The sequence below is a fragment of the Somniosus microcephalus genome, chromosome 13 (assembly GCF_052327205.1).
Source record: "Somniosus microcephalus isolate GS21.2 chromosome 13, FLI_Smic_1.0, whole genome shotgun sequence".
Taxonomy (NCBI): Eukaryota; Metazoa; Chordata; class Chondrichthyes; order Squaliformes; family Somniosidae; genus Somniosus; species Somniosus microcephalus.
In genome coordinates, this window is record NC_140999.1 from 134,841,559 (window position 1) to 134,863,094 (window position 21,536).

Sequence of the window (21,536 nt, forward strand, 5' to 3'; positions counted from 1 at the left end):
ATGCCTTTGTCTATAAAGGGCAGCTGTAACTTGCCGGATGCAACAGTGGACTGCAAACTGAGAGATATTCGCAATGTCCCCAGTGGCTGACTGAAAGGATCCTGTGGCATAGAAATTGAGGGCAACAGTCAGTTTTACGGCCACCGACAGAGAGGTCCTGCACTGTAGACGCGGCTGCAGATCCTCAGCAAGCAGGTGGCACAGCTCAGTAACAACGTCCCTCCCGAATCGGAGCCTTCGCACACACTGCTCCTCCGACATGTCAAGGTATGACACCTGCTGCCTAAAGACCCTCGCAGCATACCCTCGGATTGGCCGACCTCCATTGCACCTCCTCCTTCTGGCCAATCCCAGCCCTCTCTCCCGCCGTCTCTCTGCCCCTTCAGAGTGTTCGGCCATGAGGCCGTCGCCCTCCAAAGCAGCTCCCATTCCGATGCCAGTTGGTCAAAACGCTGTTAGGTGTAGTGCTCCAACTGCTCCGGACAGGTTTGAAGGTCCCAAGTACTCTAATGCTAAATTCCAAAAACTCTGCTCCACAGTAGCTCACCAACTCTCTCCAGCAACAATTGCAATGAATAGGCCAAGTGGCTGCAGCTTTTATACTAGAGCTGTCCCCTTTAAATAGCGCCCCCCGACTCCGAGAAGGGCCTGCTAATGTTCTTTCAAACTGTCACGAACAGCGCTAGGCGTAAAGGTTCCGGGCCCCACCCAATATCCGGTCAGGGGCGTCTAAAAGGCGTTACACACTGAAATGACGTCATGATCTGCTTGCGCACGCGGGCACGCGCAAACACTTAGCGCAGGCGTTAAATGTATAGTCAATATGGGAGTTGTCGCTATCTTCATTGCGCCCGCCCCAACATTGGTTACGCCCCAATTCTCGGGCTCTTTAGGTGCTACCAACCGAATTTTTAGGCCACAGTGTTACAAACAGTAATAGAGAACATTCATCATGGTTGGCCAAAAGGTTCCTGTCCAAAATACTTTCACATAAGGTCAGAATTGAGTGTCGCAAGTGGACTATTACTAAAACAGAACAGAATAGTCATTCCACAGGCTCTACATCAAGACATGCTCAAAAGGATTCATGAGGGACACCTCGGAATTGAAAAATGCAAAAGGAGAGCAAGAGACACTGTTTATTGGCCTGGCATAAATAAGGACATTGAGAACATGATAGGCAAATGTGAGACATGTCAGAAACACCAAAACAAACAAACAAAGGAAGCAATGATAGTAGCTGACTTACCAACAGCACCATGGCAAAAGGTTGGTATGGACCTCTTTCATTTAAATGGTAAAGAGTATCTAATAGTGATTGACTACTATTCTAACTATCCTGAGATGGCGCTGCTCTCAAGCACATCAGCAAGCAGTGTCATAATGCATGTGAAATCCATCTTCGCCAGACATGGAATTCCCAGGATTGCCATTAGTGACAATGGTCCGTGCTTCAACTGTAAGGAGTGGCAACAGTTTGCAGCACAGTATGACTTTCAGCACATCACATCCAGCCCTTTGTATGCTCAGTCAAATGGTAAGGCAGAGAAAGGTGTTCAAGTTCTCAAGCAGCTACTGAAGAAAGCAAGTCTGATCCTTATCTCGCCCTGCTGAGCTACCGAGCCTCACCTTTAGGCTGTGGTTCTTCACCTGCTGAACTACTAATGGGTCGCAAGTTGCGCACCACGCTACCCTGCTGTGCAAAAGAACAGCAAAGTGAGGAACTGAGACAGAGACTTCAACTGTTAAAGCTGAAACAGAAATCATACTATGACAAGTCATCCAAAACACTAAAACCATTGACAAGGGATGATGTTGTCAGGATTGAGGATCCAGATGCATGGAACAGGAAAGCTACAGTTCTTGAGGAAGTACGACCAAGGTCATACACTGTTAGAACTGAGGAAGGACAGATTCTCAGGAGGAACCGCTGTTCCCTCCTGAAAACACAAGAAACTATCCAAGAGCAGATTGATGACAATGCCGCAACTGAATCTTGTCATTCACCACCAGAACAATCTCATGAAAACACATCAGACTTACCCGTGCTGAGAAGACCCACACATGTAGTAAAAAAGCCTGATGGACTTAATCTTTGAGTGCAAAGAAAAACTATATTGAAAATGTATTGACTGTTGTGAAAATGTTTATGTTTATAGAGTACCAACAAAAGTGTTACTGATATCATCTTTATCGTTTTTCTTGAAAGTTGATTGATATGGATTTTGTTAACCTCAAAGAAAGGGGGATGTAATGATCAATAACATGTCATCCTGGAGTGGTACACTAGATGGAGCCATAGAGCTGTATATTTAGTTGTATGTGTTTAAGACTACACTACCCACGATGCACTAGGCTACCGAGAAGGCAGTAGTCAAGATGGAAGCCTGCACACAGAAGCACACATGCTGAATCTCTACAGATGCTGTACCTAGAGAACGTGTACTGAATAAATGTCTAGCTAGAAGCTAGCTGTTAATAATAAGAATGTCTAGTTATTAATGAACATAACAGCATCATTCACATTTCTCTGCATTAAATTTCATCTGCCATGTGTCTGTCCATTTCACCAGTCTGTCTATGTCCTCTTGAAGTCTGTTACTATGTGCCTCATTGTTTATTACATTTCTGTGTTTCATGTCATCTGCAAACTTTGAAATTATGCCCTGTATACCCAAGTCCACATCATTATCCCAGATAACAGCATTGTATACTTCCCTCCAGAGCCCCGATTTATCAGACTTTCCTTGTAACTCAATCCTCTGACATTAAGAATCAGCCTTGTGGCTCTTCCCTGCACTTCCCCCACTGTTTGAATGTTTCCCTTATGTTTTGGTGATCAAAACTGAACACAGTTCAGATGTAGTCTGACCTCCGCGCCATCAAATTGGAGCACAACACCTCCAACTTATACTCGCCTGAGCAGTAATAAAATGTCACAGAGTCATAGAGTTATACAGCACAGAAAGAGGCCCTTCGGCCCATCGTGTCCTATCTATTCTAATCCCATTTTCCAGCACTTGGTCTGTAGCCTTGTATGCTATGGTGTTTCAAGTGCTCATCTAAATGCTTCTTGAATGTTGTGAGGGTTCCTGCCTCTACCACCCTTTCAGGCAGTGAGTTCCAGATTCCAACCACCATCTGGGTGAAAAAGTTTTTCCTCAAATCCCCTCTAAACCTCCTGTCCCTTACCTTGAAACTATGCCCCCTGGTTATTGACCCCTCTACTAAGGGGAAAATTCCTTTCTATCTACCCTCTCTATGCCCCTCATAATTTTGTACACCTCAATCAGGTCCCCCCTCAGCCTTCTCTGCTCAAAGGAAAACAACCCCAGCCTGTCCAGTCTCTCTTCATAGCTGAAGCACTCCAGCCCAGGTAACATCCTGGTGAATCTCCTCTGCACCCTCTCCAATGCAATCACATCCTTCCTATAGTGTGGCGACCAGAACTGCGCACAGTATTCCAGCTGTGGCCTAACTAGTGTTTTGTACAGCTCCATCATAACCTCCCTGCTCTTATATTCTATGCCTCAGCTAATGAAGGCAAGTATCCCATATGCCTTCTTAACCACCGTATCTACCTGTCCTGCTGCCTCCAGGGATCTATGTACATGCACACCAAGGTCCCTCTGATTCTGCATCCTCCCTAGGATCCTACCATTCATTGTGTATTCCCTTGCCTTGTTAGTCCTCTCAAAATGTATCACCTCACACTTTTCAGGGTTAAATTCCATTTGCCACTGTTCTGCCCATCTGACCAACCCGTCTATATCGTCCTGTAGCCTGAGGCTTCCCTCCTCACTGGTTACCACTCAACCAATTTTAGTGTCATCTGCAAACTTACTGATCATACCTCCTACATTCATATCTAAATCATTAATGTACACTGCAAACAGCAAAGGACCCAGCACTGATCCCTACGGTACACCTCTGGACACAGGCTTCCAGTCACAAAAACAACCTTCGACCATCACCCTCTGCCTCCTGCCACTAAGCCAATTTTGGATCCAATGTGCCAAATTGCCCTGGATCCCATGGGCTCTTACCTTCTTGACCAGTCTCCCATATGGGACTTTGTCAAAAGCCTTACTGAAGTCCATGTAGACTACATCAACTGCACTACCCTCATCTACACACCTAGTCACCCCCTCGAATAATTCAATCAAATTGGTTAGACATGATCTCCCCCTAACAAAGCCATGCTGACTATCCTTGATTAATCTTTGCCTCTCCAAGTGGAGTCTAATTCTGTCCCTCAGAATTTTTTCCAATAATTTCCCTTTATTTTGCCTGCCAGTGTTTTCATGCCCCCTCTTTGCTCTCCTAATTTCTTTTTTAAGTACCCCCCTGCACTTTCTATACTCCTCTAGGGCTTCCACTGTTTTTAGTCCTTTGTATCTGCCAAAAGCCTCCCTTTTTTTCCTAATCCATTCTTGTATATCCCTTGACATCCAGAGTTCCCTGGGCTTTTTGGTCCTAACCTTGACCTTTACAGGAACATGTTGGTGTTGTACTCTCTCTATTTCCTTTCTGAAAGACTCCCACTACTCTGATGTGAATTTTCCTACAAGCAGCTTATCCAAATCCACTTTGGCCAGATCCTGCCTTATCATATTAAAATTGGCCTTCCCTCAATTTAGAACCTTTATTTCCGATCCATCTTTGTCCTTTTCAATGACTACCTTAAATCTCAGCGAATTATAGTCACTGTCACCAAAATGCTCTCCTACTGACACTTCTACCACTTGCCTGGCTACATTCCCTAGAATTAGGTACAGTACCGCCCCCTCTCAGAGGACTTTCTACATGCTGGCTCAAAAAGCTCTCCTGGATGCACTTTAAGAATTCCGCACCCTCTAAGCCTTTCACACTCTGACTATCCCAGTTAATATTGGGGAAGTTGAAATCCCCTACTATTATTACCCTATTATTTCTACACTTCTCTGAGATTTGCCTACATATCTGTTCCTCTATCTCCCCCTTACTGTTTGGGGGTCTATAGTACACTCCCAGTAAAGTGCTTGCCCCCTTTTTGTTTTTAAGTTCTACCCATATGGCCCCATTAGAGGAAACTGCTAAGATATCATCCCTTCTTACAGCAGTAATTGACTCCTTGATTAATATTGTGACACCCCCTCCTCTTTTACACCCCACTCTGTCTCGCCTGAAGATTCTATACCCCGGAATATTGAGCTGCCAGTCCTGCTCCTCCCTCAACCATGTCTCTGTGATAGCAGCAATATCATACTCCCATGTGTTCATCAACACCTTCAATTCATCTGCCTCACTCGCAAGACTCCTTGCATTAAAATAAATGCCATCCAGCCTTGCCACACTCCCTTGTGCTGTTACATATTTGCTCTGTCTTCTAGGCTGACTTGTTTTTTCCTCTGTATTTGGCTGTGCATCAACCCCTATTATAGCTCCACTCCGCATCCCATCCCCCTGCCAAGTTAGTTTAAACCCCCCCCCCCACCAACAGTACTAGCAAACATCCCCGCAAGGATGTTGGTCCCATTCCGGTTCAGGTGCAACCCGGCCAACTTGTACAGGTCCCACCTTCCCCAGAAGCAGACCCAGTGATCCAGGAAACTAAAGCCCTCCCTCCTGCACCAACTCTTTAGCCACGCATTCATCTGCTCTATCCTCCCATTCCTAAACTCACTAGCACGTGGTACCTGGAGTAATCCAGAGATTACAACCTTTGAGGTCCTGCTTTTTAATGTTTGAACATTCTGCTTGGTTTATCTCTGCTGCACAAAGCTTTGGCATGTTAAGTACCAAATCTATTATCATCCCAGATCTCTTTCACTTCACCTTTAGCTATTTCTATACCATCCATAGTTTACTTCTAAGAATCATTTATCCTTTTAGTCTGTAGTACCTTGCACTTGTAGTCCATGTTGAATTTCAATCGTCGTTGATTTAATCATTCAATCCCCGGTGTCCTGGCCAATATTTATCCCTCAATCAACATTACTAAAAAAACAGATTAACTGGTCATCATCACATTGCTGTTTGTGGGAGCTTGCTGTGCGCAAATTGGCTGCTGCGTTTCCTACATTACAACAGTGACTACGCTTCAAAAAGTACTTTATTGGCTGTAAAGCCTGTCCTGAGGTAGTGAAAGGCGCTATAGAAATGCAAGTCTTTCTTTTCTTCTTTCTTTCTTTGATTTGCTCTAATTCTTTTGTAGGTGCTTGGCTGCTTCCTCAGTTTAACTGGCCCTTAGTTTTGACTCATCTGCAACCTTTTGCTGTCAGCTCTTTCTCCTGGCTGTGGTCCCTTTAAATGTTTTTCTACCAAAGGTTACCCTGATGTGGCCTCTTGCTCATTTGGAATATGTCTCCCTCAAATACTATCTGTAGGAGAACTCTCAAAAGGATAAAACTTGGTGAAATAATGGCAGCTCAGATGCAGCTTGCCCCAGCAACAATTGATTTAATGATTTTTTTTCTACTTCCTAGTTTCTGGATAAGCTTGGATTCCTCGCAGTTATTGGAATGGTTTCAGAGAGACTGTCGGTTGTGGAGTGATAGATCTTCATATGGCAAAAATAGAGAGTTAGTTCCCACTAGAGTCAGCGTCCAAAATTAATATCCATTTGTTTGCATCTGGTGGTCAAATCTATAAAGCTTACCATCGTTTGCTTTTTAAGATTCTATCATTTGCTGAATTTGCTTACTGTGATGGCATTGCATGCATGTAGGATACCTCCTTTATGCATCAATTTACTTTCCTCCTTTTATTCCCACTGCCATATGCAAATTATGTGTACATAGTAAACGAGTTACAACAAAGGGCCTTTTAACTACCGTGAGGTAGACTGCAATAAGACAAATGTTTGTGGCCAAAATGTGGAGCAGGTCTTGGAATGCATTCAGGATCATTATTCAGTACAGGAAACTTTCTTTTAACCGGCACCTAAATATCCAGAAATCTCTCTTAACCAGCAAAATTCAGGAGTAGGTTCAGGTAAGTTTTACTGTATATTAGTGGTCATGTAACCGGGGTTCCTGGATCTGTGGCTGTGTAACCGGGGTTCCTGCACCTGTGGCCGTGCAACAGGGACTCCTGGATCTTTGGCCGTGTAACCGGGACTCCTGCATAAGTGCCGTGTAACTGGGGCTCCTGAACCTGTGGCCGTGTACGGGGCTCTCGTACCTTGGTAAGTATACCTCTCTGTAATCCGGACTTTTTGATCAACCGGCACCACGCCGGTCCCGGATAAAAAAGAGTTTCCTGTATATTGCATATCCAACAAGGAATGATGCAGTATTAGGTCTGATACTGGGTAATGAAGCAGGACTGGGAAATGAGCAGAAAGTAAGAGAACAATTGGGAAATTCTGCCCAAAACATAAAATAATAAGCAGCAGTGAGGCTTAAAAAAGAGGCATGTGATAAACATAGGGGAGTGATACAGAGGATAACTATGAAAAATATAAAAAGCATAGAAGGAAAGCAAAAAGGATTAGCAAGGCTAAGAAGGTGTATGGTGATCAACAAAGGAAATAGCAAGCACAAGCAGTAACACAATAGCAAAATACTGCAGATGCTGGAAATCTGAAACAACAACAGAAAATGCTGGAAACACTCAGTAGGTCAGGCAGCATCGTGGAGAGAGAAACAGAGTTCACGTTTCAGGTCGATGACCCCTCGTCAGAACTGGAAAAAGTTGGAGAAGTTACAGATATTTAAGCAAGTGTGGGGCAGGGAAAGGCGGGGGGGGGGAAGGAAACAACAAAGGAAAGGTCTGTGATAGGATGGAAGGCAGGAGTGATTGAAAGACAAAAAGGATGATGGTGCAAGGCAAAAGAAGATGGTAATGGGACAAGGTAAGAAACAAAAAATGATTCTAGAGGAGGTGTAAATGACAATGGCAGAATCATCAGCAGCTGCCATGTGAGAGAGAAAAGAAAACATGGGGGCCGAGTTTATAGTCTGAAATTGTTGAACTCGATGTTGAGTCCCTAAGGTTGTAAAGTGCCTAATCGAACGATGAAGTGCTGTTCCTCGAGCTTACATTGAGCTTCGTTGGAACAGCGTCTTCTTCTTCTTCTTAGGCAGTTCCTTGGAACTGAGGATAACTTGCTTCCACATTAAAAATGAGTTTGCAGGTGACTGACGAGTCCAATGCAGGACCTACAGTCTCTGTCACAGGTGGGGCAGACAGTGGTTGAAGTGGCAGGTGGGTGGGGTGCTTGGGTTGACGTGCGCTCCTTGCGCTTGGCTTCCGCTTGCTCCCGGCAAGGAGACTCGAGGTGCTCGGCGCCTTCCCGGATGCTTCTCCTCCACTTTGGGCGGTCTTGGGCCGGGGATTCCCAGGTGTCAGTGGGGATGTTGCACTTTTCAAGGAAGCTTTGACGGTGTCCTTGAAGTGTTTCCTCTGCCCACCTGGGGCTCTTTTGCCGTGTCAGAGCTCCGAGTAGAGTGCTTGTTTTGGGAGTCTCGTATCGGTCATGCGGACGATGTGACCCGTCCATCAGAGCTGATCGGTATAAGAGGCTGAGGACTTAAATATCTATTACTTCTCCAACTTTTTCCAGTTCTGTCGAAGGGTCATCGACCTGAAACGTTAAGTCTGTTTCTCTCTCCATGATGCTGCCTGACCTGCTGAGTATTTCCAGCATTTTCTGCAGGCAAGCAGTAAAATGATAGTCAAACAAGGGGTGGGATCTGTTAAGTCCGTGAATGATTGAGACACGGACTAGCAGGAGAGAAAACAAACAGATCTTTACTGGTGGAAGTCAATAACGAAACTAAACAACAGAGGCTCTCTAGCGCCTTTTATACAGGGGTGGTCACTACCGGTACTGCAGTCTGAGACCAGTTATTCTCTTAAAGGTACATACACAACAATTCCTCCCCTTTCAGATAAACAGTACATAACATTCATTTAACAACTAAATGATAACTAATTACAATCACAATTACTGTTACTAGATACAGTGGTTAAGTTTAAGCAATTATAAGTTCAGTCTTTGAGGAGGCTTCCTGATTCTGTCTGGATAACGCCTCTTTGGGGTAACAGGTTCTTCTGGCAATGTTGAGTCAGAATCAATGTCGTTGTTTGGTTCATCTGCTTCCAATATTACCGGTTCTGCGGTAGCTGCAATTGGAACGTCGATTTCATTACCAGGTGTATCAGATCGTGGTGTGGAGTTGACGTTTTCTTGTGACTCTAGAATCTGGTCAGCGTGTCGTCTTACAATGCTCTCCCCAACGTCCACGGTATACATGAGAGGTCCTTGTCATGTACAAATCGTTCCTGGCTGCCATTTCTCAGTGCGGTAGTCCCGGGCCAAAACTGGTTGACCTATCTTAAAACTCCTGGTCGGCCTTTCATTCATATTCTGAAACTGCCTGTTCTCCACATCTCTTCGGACGTTTGGCTTAACCAAATCCAAGCGGCATCGTAGTCTTCGATTGAAGAACATCATGGCTGGAGTTTGGTTGGTAACCGCATGTGTCGCATTCCGGTAGGCAAACAAGAAGTTGTCCACCTTGTGTTGTAAGGGTATATCTTCATTACACATTGCCTTGATAGCCTTCTTGAATATTTGGACAAACCTCTCGGCCAATCCATTAGTGGCTGGATGATATGGGGCAGATGTGTAATGCTTAACACCATTGTTCTTTAAGAACCTCCGGAACTCTTCAGACACAAACTGTGGTCCATTGTCAGAGCAAATCGGTTCAGGCAGCCCATTCCTGGTGAATATGGTTCGTAAAACTGTGATAGTTTTTTCCGTGGTGGTTGAGGACATCTTTATTACCTCTGGCCACTTTGAATGTGCATCCACCGCAATTAAAAACATCGAGTCCATGAAGGGACCAGCAAAATCAATGTGCACCCTTTGCCATGGAGATGAGGGCCACTCCCATGGATGCAGAGGAGCTTGTGCTGGGGCGTTTTGGACCTTCTGGCATCCTGCACAGCTCTTGGTCATCTCTTCGATTTCTCTATCGATTCCCGGCCACCACACAAACGCTCTGGCTAAGCTCTTCATTTTTACCCCACCCAGATGACCCTCATGAAGTTCATTGAGCACTCTATCTGTCAACTTAGGTGGAATTACTACTCTGGGTCCACGCATCAAGGTTCCTCTGCACACTGACAGCTGTTCTCTTCTCGGCGAGAATGCTGGCAGCAGTGGTTCGCCATGTGCTGGCCATCCCTTCACCGTTAAATCATAGACCCGTGATAGTGTCGGGTCATTCCGTGTTTCCTTTTCTATGTTTGCATTCGTCACGGGAAGACATTCGACTATGGTCGAGTGGAATAATTCCATTGGATCCACTGCAAGGTCTTCTTCTTCCACCGTCGGCAACGGTAGACGTGACAATCCATCAGCATTTCCATGCTGTTTAGTTCCTTTGTACGCGATGTCATATTGGTGTGCCCCTATGAAAAGGGACCATCTCTGCAGCCGTTGTGCTGTCATTATCGGTACGCCCTTCTGAGGGTTGAAAATGGAGACAAGAGGTTGATGATCGGTTAGTAGAGTAAATTTTTGACCGTGCAGATAGTGATTGAACATCTTCACCCCCCACACTAGGCTGAGGGCCTCTCTGTCAATCTGGGCGTAGTTACGCTCGGCCGAAGTTAATGAGCGTGACGCAAAAGCTATCGGCCTCTCCAAACCATCAAGGAATTTATGTGACAGTACCGCCCCAATGCCGTAGGGAGATGCATCACACGCCAGCCTGATTGGCAGTGCTGGGTTGTAGTGAGCCAATACTTCCTTTGAAGTGATTAAGTCCTTACTCTTCTGAAAAGCACGCTTACAATCATCGCTCCATTTCCATGCTACCCCCGTTCGTAGCAGGGCGTTCAGTGGGTGCAGAATTGTCGACAAATTCGGCAAAAACTTATGATAGTAATTCACCAACCCGAGGAATTACCTCAGTTGCGACACATTTTCAGGCGCTGGGGCCTTAACAACCGCTTCAATTTTGTCAGGGGACTTATGTAACCCCTCTTCATCAATCACGTGGCCACAATACGATATCGGTTTCTTAAAAAATTCGCACTTGGGGCGGTTGGCTCGCAGCCCATGTTCCCGTAGTCTAGTGAGCACCTGTTCTAGGTTGTTAAGGTGTTCACTGTCATCTTCACCTGTTACAAGGATGTCGTCCAAGTAACACTGAGTCCCCGGAATCCCTTGCAGGACTTGTTCCATCGCTCTTTGCCATATCGCCGGAGCCGATGCTACTCCGAATACCAATCGATGATACTGGTAAAGACCTTTGTGAGTGTTTATCGTGAGATACTTCCTAGAGGACTCTTCAACCTCCATCTGCAAATATGCTTGTGCTAGGTCAATTTTTGTAAAACGCTTTCCTCCAGACAGCGAGGCGAAGATGTCTTCTATCCTTGGAAGAGGATATTGTACTGTGCGAAGGACAGGGTTCACCGTCACCTTGAAATCCCCACAGATGCGAATCTTCCTTGGCTCTCCGGCCTTATTGCTTAACGTTTTCTTCATGACAGGAACGATGGGTGTCGCCCACTCGCTCCAGTCGACCTTAGACAACACGCCCGCCTTCTCCAGATTCTCCAGCTCTGCCTCGACGGCTGGGCGAATTGCATATGGTACCGGTCTCGCTTTGAAAAACTTGGGAACTGCATTCTCTTCTATTTTTATCGAGGCGGTTACGCCTTTAAGCGTGCCCAGTTCTTGTTGAAATACCTCTTTGGCGTTAGCTAAGATTGTTGACAATCGTCCAGGAGTGACGTCTTCATCTTTTTTACCGTCCACCATCATTGCATGAATGGAATGCCAATCTAAGTTTATCTTCCTGATCCATTCCCATCCCAATAACGGTGGTCCACCATTTGGCAGTATGTAGAGATACAATTTCCGTATTTTCTTGCCATTGTATTCGACAGGCATCCTTATTTTCCCTCTGGGGTATACTTTTTTGTCAGGGTTGGGGAGCCACGGGGCCGTATAAATACGAGGCCGTGCTCTCCGGGCGAGGTAGGATCTGGACCCAAGTGCAGAAACCAGACAAGAGACAAATATACAGTACTTTGTTTGAACTTTACTAGATTCACACATAACCAGATTAACACAAGGGACACAGCAATATACATAAGAACTAGAGACAAGAGAACTAGAGACAGAAACATAAGAACTAGAGACAAGTTACAAGACAGCTAGTCAAGATAGGAGCTCAGGACAGCTTCCATGAGGAAGCCCACTTGTCTATACTGAGCTTGCGACAAGCTACCACAAGGGGCAACCGGCTTGCCGAGGCTAAACTCCAGACAAGCTACCCCAAGGGTAATCGGCTTATCAATGCAAAGCTCAAGACAAGATCCCAACGGCTCCCACATAGCAACACACTAGTCCTAACAGCACCTTACCAAGACAAGCAACTCAGCAGTACAAGACTTAAATACATCTTAAATCCAGAGACAAGAACACAGACTTAGATACATAGCTCGAGAGAACTAGAACACAGACTTAGATACATAGCTCAAGAGAACTAGAACACAGACTTAGATACATAGCTCAAGAGAACTATGGCAGCCAGCTTGTGAAGGCAAGCTGCCATAGAGGAAAGGCTAGTCACACAGAGAACCTAGTCAAGACAAGGAACATTGTCAAGACTAACTCCCTGGTTCACCCTAGTGAGAACTGAGCGCTGAGTGAAACAACAACAGAACTTATATACCAAGAAAACCAGGTGCCACCCATAAACAGCTAACAGGCTGTTTAAAACTTAACACAGAAAGCAAGGAGCAATTAACCAAGAAAACGAGAAACATTAACAAAGGAACCAACAAGTGAAGGTGCCATCTAGAAGTTACAAAAAGGAACTGACTGGCACCCTCACACTTTTTACCCCGTATACATCGTCAAGACGATGGATGTCTCTCTCAAGGGTATGTGTGAAAAAAGCCGCTCGTAGTCTCGTCGATTCATGACGGTTAGCGCTGATCCTGTATCCAATTCCATTTTAACTTGGGACCCTGCTATCATGAGGGTGACCCAAATGGTTCGGTGATCCTCTTTTGCGATTACATTGTGAAGTTTGAGACAGCTTAATCTCCTGTTCTCGGATTCACTATCGCTCATCTGGTCTTCGGAACTACTGTCCGTCATCTTTTGTACTTTCTTGTACTGTTCCTTAGTAGCCTTTTTGTTGTCGCTGGTCTTCTTCCCAGACCTACAAACTCATGCAATGTGTCCAATCTTCCCGCATTGTCTGCATATTTTGTCTTTGGACCAGCAGTCCTTCTGGTCATGGTTAGTTCTGCCGCAGCGATAACATTTTGCAAATCCCCGTGTCATTTCGTGGGTGCCGTATTCCTGTGGTTTTTGTTGAATTTCTGCAGCTCCCCTGGCTGCTGCTTCATACGATACTGCCACACTGAAAGCCTTATCTAGCGTCAGCTCTTTTTCTGCGAGTAACTTCTTCTGTGTTCCTTTACTCAGGAGTCCACAGACAAATTTGTCCCGTAGGGTATCTGCCAGTCCTGCTCCGAACTGGCAGTGCTTTGATAGCTTGCGTAGTTCCGTAAGATACTCAGCATTGCTCTCATCTTTGTGCTGAGTTCTCCTGTGGAATTGAAATCTTTCTGCTATCAACAGCGGTGCAGGGTTTAAGTGTTCCTGTAGAACAGCAACAATTTCGTTAAAACTCTTCACCTTCGGTTTGGCCGGAGTAATCAGATCCCGCAATAGGCCATACGTTCTAGCGCCCATTAAGTTTAGCAATATCGATGCCTTTTTCCCCTCCGCTATTTCGTTTGCCTCGAAATATACCTCGACTCTTTCCACATACGTGGTCCAGTCCTCTAATGTATTATCAAAAGCAGTGATACAGCCAGTCTTCGGCATCTAGCAAATCTAAAATGGCGCCTCCCGCGCTTTGCCTTCTTCCCCGATTTAACAAAATGGCGCCTCCCGCGCTTTGTCTTCTTCCCCGCTGTTGTTAGCGCTGCTTTCCACGGTGTCCTGCGCGTTAAATATTGATTCTTTTTCTTTTATTATTTTCCCGTCGTGGAGCGGACCCTCTGGGACACTTCCCTCCCTCTTCTTAGGTCCGAACGCTGCCCGGCTTCGAAACACCAGCCACGCCCTATATGCTCCACCCTCTCTCTCTCTCTTTGCTTCCCGACTCGCTGCCCGGCCCCGTTGAAAGGCCACCCGATCGAGCTTCAGCCCGCCGCAGCCCAGGAAGGATCAGAGCACTACCTGCCACCAGCCTGATTAGCTGGGAAACCACGGACCGAGGAACCCAGCCTGGCTCTGGACAATCTCTCCTGCAAGTTTTGAACCCGATGATTGACGGTCGACGCCCGTTTCTCGAGTTTCAATGGACTCTTTTTTTTTCTTCTGGCTCCGACCTTCAACAACGTCTTCGGAGCTGCTGCCGAGTTGCAGGTAAGTTCGTTTCTTACTCATCGCCAGTGTTAAGTCCGTGAATGATTGAGACACGGACTAGCAGGAGAGAAAACAAACAGATCTTTACTGGTGGAAGTCAATAATGAAACTAAACAACAGAAGCTCTCTAGCGCCTTTTATACAGGGGTGGTCACTGCCGGTACTGCAGTCTGAGACCAGTTATTCTCTTAAAGGTACATACACAACAGGATCATTTAGACATGAAGGGGGGCATTGCGTACTTGAAAGTGAGTGAATGATAGAGATGCTGATTAAGTATTTGCTCCAGTTATCACAGAGAAAGATTAAAGTGGGACTGTGGGAATGCCTGAGCGGGATGCGGCAAAGCCACGATTGGAGCTAAATATTCAAAAAAAAGTTAGTGGGACTAAAAGTATAAAAGTCACTAGATACAAATGGCTTATAGCCCAGAATATAGGAGGCGGGCAAGCAGATAGTGGGGGCACTAACCAGAATTTTTGGGAGCAGGAATTCTACCAAAGAAGGTAGAGGTGACAAGGTCAAGCCAGAAAACATTATCTTAGGCTGCAGTTGGTATTATGGCAGTTCTGGGTATCCAATTACAAGGAGGATACTAGAGCCATTGAAAGGGCACATTGAAGATTCTCCACAATGTTACCAGGAATGAGAGTTTATATAGTTAGTAAAAAAAACTCAAAAACTGGAGCTTTTTTCAGTGGAACAGAAAAGTTTAAGGGGGCATTTATTTTTATTTGTTTATGGGATGTGGGCATCTCTGGCAAGGCCAGCATTTATTGCCCATCCCTAATTGCCCTCGAGAAGGTGGTGGGGAGTCGCCTTCTTGAACGACTGCAGTCCGTGTGGTGAAGGTACTCCCACAGTGCTGTTAGGGAGGGAGTTCTAGGATTTTGACACAGCGACAATGAAGGATCAGCGATATACTTCTAAGCCAGGATGGTGTGCGCCTTGGAGGGGAACTTGGAGGTGGTGGTGTGCCCATGCACCTGCTGCCCTTATCCTTCTAGGTGGAAGAGGTCGCGGGTTTGGGAGGTGCTGCCGAAGAAGCCTTGGCGAGTTGCTGCAGTGCATCTTGTAGATGGTACACACTGCAGCCACGGTACGTCAATGGTGGAGGGAGTGAATGTTTAAGGTGGTGGATGGGGTACCAACCAAGCGGGCTGCTTTGTCCTGGATGATGTCGAGCTTCTTGAGTGTTGTTGGAGCTGCACTCAATCAGGCAAGTGGAGAGTATTCCATCACACTCCTTACTTCTGCCTTGCAGATGGTGGAAAGGCTTTGGGGAGTCAGGAGGTGAGACACTCGCCACAGAATACCTAGATAGAGGTTTTCCAAAATTATGAGCGGTTGAGAGGGTAAATAGTAAAATATTGTTTTTATTTATCAGGAAATCAGTACCAAAAGGGTACAGACTCAGGGTTATCTCTAGAAGAACAAAGGAAATAGAAGATTTTTTTCCACAGACAATTATTAGAACAGGGAATGCTTTACCACAAGTGAGTATTGAAGCAAAGACTACAACATGACTTAAAAGAGAATTGGCTTAGTACTTGAAAAGGTGTAGAACATAAAAACATATTGGAACATGGCAGGGAAATGAAATTAGAGTGGATAGCTCCAGCTGAAGGGCTAGCATTGCCACAGGCAGAATGGCCTCCTTCTGAGCTATCACCTCGATGATTCTATTCCTTTTTTCATTATTACTTTATAAAATTGCAATCACGCTCCCAGTGAGTTCATACTTAATCCACTCGGAGACCAGGTCACCGCAGGATTAAAGGTTCTTCAGTTTTAATCCATTTACAAAAGTGACATTTCTTATCCTGTACTGACATTCCAGAATTTCTTCCAAAATTATATTTCAATGTCATTACTCCCACTTCCAGCTTCATGTTGTTTTTATCATTTAAATTAATCAAAATCTCCACTTGTTTTACATCAGATTTTACAATTCATTGCTTAATATAAGGCAGTAGAGCTTGTAAATGTCTGTCTTTTTGTGTCAGCTGTGGCTCATTCGGTAGCACTCTCACCTCTGAGTCAAAAAGTCATGGGATCAAGTCCCACTCCAGAAACTTGTAGAATCATAGAATATTACATTACAGAAGGAGGCCATTCAGCCCATTGAGTCCGCGCCAGCTCTTTCGAAGAGCAATCCTGTTAGTCACACTCCCCCGCTCTTTCCCCGGATCGCTGAAATTTTTTCTCCTTCAAGTATTTATCCAATTCCCTTCTGATGGCTACTATCGAGTCTGTATCCATGACCATAACAGGCAGTGCATTCCAAATCCAACCACTCGTTGAGTAAAAATGTTTTTCCTCATAGCACCTCTGGTTCTTTTGCCAATTACCTTAAATCTGTGCCCTCTCATTCTCGACACTTCAGCCATTGGAAGCTGTTTCTCTTTATTTACTCTATCTAAAACTTTCCTTATTTTAACACCTTTATCACACCTCCTCTTAGCCTTCTCTGCTCCAAGGAGAACAACCCCAGCTTCTCTAGACTATCCACATAACTATTCCCTCATCCCTGGAAATATTCTAGTAAATCTCTTCTGTACCCTCTCCAAAGCCTTCATGTCCTTCCTGAAGTGTGGTGCCCAGAATTGGACATTAAGCACATAATCTATGCTGGAACTCCAGTGCAGTACTGAGGGAGTGCTGCACTGTCGGAAATGCCATCTTTCAGATGAGATGTTAAACCAAAGCCCTATCTGCCCTCTCAGATGGTCATTAAAGATCCCATGACACTATTTAAAGAACAGCAGCGGAGTTCTCCCCGGTATCCTGGCCAACATTTATCCCTCAATCAATATCGAAAACAGATTATTGCTATTAGTAGGATCTTGCTCTGTGCAAATTGACTGCCATGTTTCCTACACTACAACAGTGACTGCACTTCAAAAGTACTTCATTGGTTGTAAAGCACTTTGGGATGTCTGGAGGTCATGAACGGGGCTCTATAAATGTAAGTCAGTCTTTCGTTTTTACACTGAAAATTAAGCTTATTAAAATAAAAGCTTTTGTTTTAGATCTGGAACATGCAATATTTTTTGGTGTCAGGAGCCCTAGTGTTAACTCATAATTCCAAATGGTTTGTGTTAAGAGTTTTGGTTAGTGAATGAGTACCATGAGGACGAGAATCACATCATTCCTTTTGACGGTAAGTAAAGAAAAAAAACTGGATGTGGACAAGCTTGTCTCAGTTGCTCCCCTTTTGGGCCACTAATGGAATGGAAAATAATGGAAGCATATAAAAAACAACATTTTTGGTCCCATTCTTTGATGTACAATATTAAGTATTATTCCTCTTTGTAGCTTTCACAGTCATGTCTTATGGACAATTGATCTGTAGAAAAAGATCCACTCCTGCCCACCAGCCCTAGGAACTGGATGCATGGATGGTGATTGGGAGTAGGAATCAAGAGAAAAATGAGGTAACAATACATCTCAGCTTTGAAGTAGAATAGTTACATGACTAATCAGCCCCAAGATGAATATCTTGTCATTTTCAGGAGGAAAGGAAAATGCTGAGCATGGGTCGCCAGATCGTGCATGAATTGAACCAAGGCAAGTTTAAGCATGCAGTCAGAACACAAACAGGCCATTCTGAAATGGAAACCGTGCCAACTGAATGTACAGTATTTTCTATTGAGTCTCAAAATTTACATAGTTGGTAATTTCTGATGTGGAGATATATAAATTTACATAGTTCAAAATTTCTGATAAGAAGATGGTAATGTTCAGATAAACTTAAACTTTGGACTAGGATTCAAACTCAGAGCAAATCTTGGATTTTGCAATGCCTGCTATGAAATGGGTAAAAATTTCCTCTGGGCAGTCAGTCTAAGATTTATATTGCCAAGTTACCACTGCTGACTCAGACAAATACCCATTTAAAAAAATTTAGGGTCTCAGAGGCATGCAGTCATCACATTGGGATGCAAGGATACATACCAGTCACTAAACGAGTAGTGACGAACACTTAAATCTACCAAAAGAATAGGCACGACTTGGTCAGATAGCCACCATTACACCACTGGTAATTTGGATGCAAACCCAACCATTCAACTGCTAGTGCCTCTGATGGATGTCCAGCATTAGACTGCTTGAGATTCTGATGCAAACTGACCCCCAAATTGCTAGTCATTTAGATTAACAGCCATAATTAAACCACTACTGATCAAACACTTATTCTTCCATCAAAAACACTAGAGAAAACAGGAATTAGTCACAAACACACTTTGGAAACAAATTATATTTTACAATCACTCCTAACATGATATGGAGACTTTTAGTGAGAGAAAGTGGTATTTTGTATATGAAGCAGGTTTTTTAAAGGAATATTGCACCTGAAATACATGCAAAAATGAACGGCTATAGATCAGTCCTAATTTGGATTATTTTGAATAAATCTGAATCAGTCTAATTTGAACCAGTTCTAATTACCACTTCAGATTCCATCTTCATTCTTACTTCGAGCATTTAATTTTTCTTGTGGCTTTTAATAGCTGTCAATAGAGATTAACCTACATTAGCTATGCAGGAATCAACCTTATTTTATGTCTTTGCCTACAAAAGCACTCGCTAAATATATCTGTACAGCCATGGCACTCATGTTAAGAAAGAACACAACAAGCTGTTCATTAGTAGTCATTCTGACACTGTAATCCAGATGGCGTAGTCTGAGGCTTATCAGTAACAGATCATCTGGTTCTGTGCATGTTAGAATTCATTAGCAGAACTCAAACTCTAAAGCATTATGGCTTGTTTTATTTGCTACAGCCCATAATAATATCTATAAAGTTATTAACCATATGACTTGTAAATCTAGGCACAAGAATGCATGTGAGGGGATGAAATAAGGCTATTCCAACAGTGCCACATCTGCCAGTACCTTGGCAATAGTTATCACACACACTGTTCAGCTGAAGCTTAATCCAGTTGTAACCAGAGACATGCATTGGACCAAGCAGCTGGACAAAATCTATCAATTTCTTTTCTGGAAATAGATCCAAAGTATGAGCTGCTAAAGGCCAGATGTTATCAGAAATGTTATATTTGCAACATGGAAATTCTTGTTTACAAACCAAACACCCAATTTAGGTTATCAAAGATAGTAGGAGAAATAAAAGTCTGCTGTGGCCTTTATAAGAAGGTTACATATGCATGATTTCACAAATATACCCCTCATTAAGGCTACATTTTTGGAACCTTACAAAAACAACTTTATATATTGTACAAAAAAAGTAATAGCAGATTTGCATTTCAATGGCACAGGGCTAACATCATCACTTTTGTAAGATCAGATATAATTGCCCTGCTCGTTCAATCCAGATAGGTAGTTCCACATTCTTAAATGGGTATCATTGTCCTGGCTAAGTGTTTTTCACATTCTTTCACCAAGTTAGTAAACGGAGATATATGCAATAGTGTGATTAGTCACATAATGGCATCACCACAATTTCAATTATGACTCCATAAACTTTATTAAAAAAAATAAAATTGAAGAAAACACATCATAATTGCTTGTGGTTCAGCAGATGGTGTTTACTGCTATTCACTGCTATTCAAACTCTCCTGGGAAAACATGGTAATGCTCAAATTTAGCCTTAGAACTGTGCTGTTCCGATCTGCAAATGCCACAGAAACATGAAAATCCTTCTTTAACCAATAGAATCACTCACTGCAATGAAGGATGCCATTTAATAATGTAGCAGTGCCTACATATTACACTTTAGAGAATCGTAACTGTTCTGATGTGACACTGTAAACCCCAGAGAATAGTTATATTTTTCTTCTGAGTTCCAATTGTAGCAGAGGTACTAACATACAACATGACTATTCACAGCTTTGGTTCAGTGGTAATCTGCTCACTTCGGATTTAAAAAGATATAGGTTCAATCCCCACTCCAGGTCTTGAGCACATAATCTAGGCTGACACTTCAGTGCAGTACTGAGGGAGTGATGCCCTGTCGCAGGTGCCATCTTTTGGATGAGATGTTCAACCCCATCGTTCCTCTGAGGTGGTTGTAAAAGATCCCATGGCACTATTTGAAGAGGAGGAAGGGCAATTCTCCCAGTTTCCTGTTCAATATTTATCCTGCAATCAACATTACTAAAAAAAGTTGATTATCTGGTCATTATCTCATTGTTTGTGGGACCTTGCTGTGTGCAGATTGGCTGCCCATATGACAATAGTAATTACATTTCAAAAACACTTCATTAGCTGTGAAGCACTTTGGGAAATCCTGAGATCATAAGAACATAAGAAGTAGGAGCAGGAGTAGGCCATACGGCCCCTCGGGCCTGCTCCGCCATTCAACAGGATCATGGCTGATCCGAATCTAGACTCACGTCCACTTCCCTGCCCTCTCCCCGTAATCCCTAATTCCCTTATCTGCTAGGAAACTGTCTATCTCCATTTTAAATTTATTTAATGTTGCAGCTTCCGCAGCTCTCTGGGGTAGCAAATTCCATAGATTTACTACCCTCTGAGTGAAGAAGTTTCTCCTCATCTCGGTTTTGAAAGGGCAGCCCCTTATTCTTAGATTATGCCCCCTAGTTCTAGTCTCACCCATCAGTGGAAACATCTTCACCGCATCCACCCAATCAAGCCCCCTCACAATCTTATATGTTTCGATAAGATCGCCTCTCATTCTTCTGAACTCCAATGAGTAGAGTCCCAACCTACTCAACCTTTCCTCATACATCAACCCCCTCATCTCCGGAATCAACCGAGTGAACCTTCTCTGAACCGCCTCGAGAGCAAGTATATCTTTTCTTAAATATGGAAACCAAAACTGCATGCAGTATTCCAGGTGTGGCCTCACCAATACCCTGTATAACTGCAGCAAGACTTCCCTGTTTTTATACTCCATCCCCCTTGCAATAAAAGCCAAGATTCCATTGGCCTTCCTGATCACCTGCTGCACCTGCATACTAACTTTTTGTGTTTCATGCACCAGGACCCCCAGATCCCTTTGTACTGCAGCACTTTGCAGTTTCTCTCCATTTAGATAATAACTTGCTCTTTGATTTTTTCTGCCAAAGTGCATAACCTCACACTTTCCAACATTATATTGCATCTGCCAAATCTCTGCCCACTCACTTAGCCTGTCTGTCCTTTTGCAGG